This window comes from Squalius cephalus, assembly GCF_949319135.1.
Source record: "Squalius cephalus genome assembly, chromosome: 14".
NCBI classification, from domain to species: Eukaryota; Metazoa; Chordata; class Actinopteri; order Cypriniformes; family Leuciscidae; genus Squalius; species Squalius cephalus.
In genome coordinates this window covers 7,865,104-7,869,075 of record NC_137135.1, presented here as the reverse complement: position 1 = coordinate 7,869,075, position 3,972 = coordinate 7,865,104, and the positions used below count along the sequence as shown (strand labels likewise).

The window sequence follows — 3,972 nt, the reverse complement described above, 5'->3', positions numbered from 1 at the left end:
CGGTGATCACACACAAGCGGTGCATTAGAATCCCCTTTTATACGCTCCCTCATGGTATATAATTGGATACTCGATTACCCAAGAGCTTTAGGTTAATTAGAAACAAAACTCTGTACGTCCCACCATATTTTTATGGTCAGTTATTCTGTAATGCAGTGGCTGGTATAATCATGCTCTCGATGAAGGAAATGATTAGAAATACACAGTAATATAATAGCAATCTCAGGAGAATAATAACCACGTTAAACACCAACAATAACGGACAAGGAGTCCATAACCGTGACACTTAGCTCTGATAGTGCCATTATTATCTTTAGTAGTGTTTATGTATGTATTTAATTTGGCACTATACTGTTTTTTATGTTTGTTTGTATTTGGTGTAGACAGTGTCAGTGATTATAATCAGTTATTATTTGCTTTTGACCCAATGCGAAGCTTACATCCAGTGTAGGTAAATGTCAGCTGTTAAAGGAACACGCTGAATTTTTGGGACTTTAGCTTATTCACCGTATCCCCCAGAGTTAGATAAGTCCATACCCTTCTCATCTCCGTGCGTGCCGTAACTCTGTCTGACGCACCCACCGATAGCCTAGCTTAGCACAAAGACTGGAGGTAAACGACTCCATCTAGAGTACTGCTCCCAATAAGTGACAAAATAACGCCAACATTTTCCTATTTACATGTTGTGATTTGTATAGTCACAGCATGTACAAATAACAAGGTCACATGAGACATCTTCTAACCGTATTTTTTTTTTCAGCGGATTTTTACTTGGTATCAAAACCAAGATCCAGAACCATATCGTTTTGAGCCAGAATACACAGACGAGGAGTTACAAACTTTGAAAGCTGATAGACAAAATGCCGAACAGACTGAGGTCGAGGGGAGAATCAGAACGAACACGGACTGGTGGTGTAAATGTGGAACATGCCATCCTATGTTGACAGAAACCGAGTGCCTTTGTTGCAGTGAATAGGACGATTTTTTTTTCCTGTTGTGACAAGATCAACTGGAAGAAACGCCCCATGCCGAGTCAACCTAATGGACAGCTGTCCACCAAGTAAGTGATTCTGTAATAATCATGATGCATAGTTCAATGCAATTGTAGTATAGCCATGCCATACAGTTTGTCTATACACGTAAACACGATATATGCACACATGCCAACTGACATAGCACCCTTGAAATAGCATTTCATGATCACCTGTTTACTTGTAGCCTAGCTATTCATACAAAGTTTTCTGTGCTCTTAGTCAATACAGGTTGGTGTCCTTCCGCATAGTTTTGGAGTGGGCCCTGAAGCGAGAAACTTTGGGTAGAAGCAATCGTAAACCATTGCCATCATGTGTGGTTGGTGCCATTCGAAGAAAATATCCCTCAGAGACTGGTGTCTATGTGGGATTTCAAGAGGCGGAGGAGGCAGTTGAAATGTTGTAACTAAGTATGTGCCAACACCAATCATACATAAAGTAATTAGACTATACTATACTACATGTCTTTATCATACACAATTGTCGACACAATTCATAAACTGGTGATATTCAAATCTATGGCAACAATAAAAGTTGCATATTTTGTTGTGTTGGTATTACTGTAGATGTTGCATAGACTATATCTGTGAATAAAGATATGTGACAACATAACATAAAAGAGCAACCTACAAACATCAGAGTAGTAGTAGTCAGGGAATTATATGATCGTATTGTCCCTGACTACATTAGTCTGTATACACTTTGCATATTCTACTCAGCATGTCTGATACTTTGACACTGGTCTGTGAAACTACACTGCCTTACAGTTTCTTTTCTGCCCACACCGGTTCCATCCTTTGACCTCTTACAAGACAGCAGAGCTTTATTTCATCTTGAAAATATGTGAAACCTTGATTTGCTTTTTATTTATTGTAATAGTTTCTAGTTCAAATACATTATTGCAACATCTACACTTATGTATTTTCATTTTTGTTTACAACATATGGTGTGTAGTCAGTATGAGATTGAACACCTTTTACTGTACAACTTGTAGGCCTACATAAGGCAGATTAGCACAAGAGAGATAAGAGAACAAGAGAAATCACAAACTGAGAAATATTGTTGTTTATTTTTCAATAGCTGTACAACAATAACAAAAACAATATACAACAATAATAAAAAAGGCATTTTGGGTATTTCACCGATGGATACAGCCTGAATGACTGCATCCATCATGTCGTTCCTGAAAGTCTGTGTTGTTTCCTGGTAGACAGGTCTGGCAATCCATTGTCTGGATTGTTTTTGGAAAACCACACTGTGTCTTTGGAGGCCTGAAATGAAGACCAGCATGACTGAGGAGTTTGGTCTATTATGATTCTGATCTGAAGGCTATATTATTTCATGCCAGTTATACCAGTAAAAGTGTTATGTTGTAAAAGATAAATATGGTCATTTATATATTTAGGCGATAAATTACATACAGATCATTACTGACATGTGTATGGCTGCAAACTCTGAAGTATCAGGAGGATATAGTGTTCAATATACTATATTTTTAGTACTTACCAGACGCTGTTTTTGCTTGTTCTCGTTGTGTGTTGTGGTTCTCGTTATGGTCCATGACTGCCAACATTGTTCGCGCTTGCATTGATGCATATTCAAAGTGCAATCTTTTGGGACAGTATTTGAGAAGGGCATTATGGAAGACCTCAAGTTGTCCTGGTGAAACAGAAATAAAGACAGTACAAATTAGAAAATACTGTATAAACAATACACGGAACAAAGATTACAAGTTGCATGATCTGTTGAAAATTGGCTTTATGTAATGTTCATCATTGTCTGTGGTGCAATATTACCACCTAATACATTGTAAACCAGTTTCACATAAATAGTTCCCACAGAACCCTAAAATGTATGGAGCCAATTCACTAGCTGTGAAGTCTTTGATAAACATACCCGTGTGTTTGAACGGTGCCATTTGTTCCAGGTCTTTCAGTAGGCGTGCATTCATGACCACTTCATAAAGGGTCTTGTAGGCAGGGAAGTCTTTAGCCAACCACTTCTTCCTCCTTTGCTCGTCCGCTGGCAGCTCAGTGTGGTAGCATTTATGTTCCATGCCATCTTCTTCCCAGCGATGGACCCCACAGATATGATGGAGAATTGACTTCCATCGTCTCAGCAATTCCTGACAGTAACATTAGAGCACAGGCAGAAATCTTTTCAGCATTGTCATAACATACAGGATGAAAAACTCATTTTAACAAAAATAGATCCTAATAAATAAAATAAATGTCCTAAGGTGATGTGTGCGAGCCAGCAGTGACATTCCAATGTGCATTATACCTGCGTACAATATGTACATGAGAAATAAATTAGACTTTACCTTTGCAATATGTGTGTGTATAGATAATGTATGATCTCCCTTTGATGAGCTGCAGCTCCACCACATGTGATTGCTCACACTCTTTATCCAAGGAGCAAGGTCCATGCAGTACTTGCGTTTGGATGCCAAAACCTTTTTTTTTTTTTTGGATTCCTGAATTAAAATAAGGAAGAGCATTATAACAACTGTGCACTTTAGAAAATGCGTATTCTATATGGTAATTTTGATTTACAGAGAAACCCCCAGACAGCACAGCAGAAGTATCAGGAGTTGTGCACAATAGCTTACACTAACAACAATAGACTAACCTTTTGCGGTATGCCATGGATCAAACTGGTGTTCTATATTTGGAAAATCCTTCCTCATTATTTTCCTGATAGAGGGATGTCTGTCGGTTGTGACCAACCTTTACATCAATCCCTTCATTTAGGAGCTTTCCCAGTCCTTTCTTGAAACCCATTGGCTCCATCGCAACAGAACTTTTGGCCTGGGTCACCTAGAGGGAACAAGTAAGGGTTATTGCCTACTGTTGGTTACATTTCTGATAAGACTTTTTAGAACAATGACTGAAATTTTGGATCTATTATTATATTTATTATTGATCATTTTTACCTTAAT

At 38.2% G+C, this 3,972-nt stretch overlaps 1 long non-coding RNA gene across 1 annotated transcript; it reads right to left on the bottom strand.

The window, feature by feature from the left end:
* Positions 1-2,213: 2,213 nt before the first annotated feature.
* Positions 2,214-3,079, bottom strand: LOC307171381. Its single transcript, XR_013823543.1, has 3 exons — positions 2,928-3,079; positions 2,538-2,690; positions 2,214-2,302 (listed from the first exon to the last, which is right to left on the bottom strand). It is a non-coding gene; the product is annotated as an uncharacterized lncRNA (long non-coding RNA).
* Between the last annotated feature and the right edge of the window lie 893 nt (positions 3,080-3,972).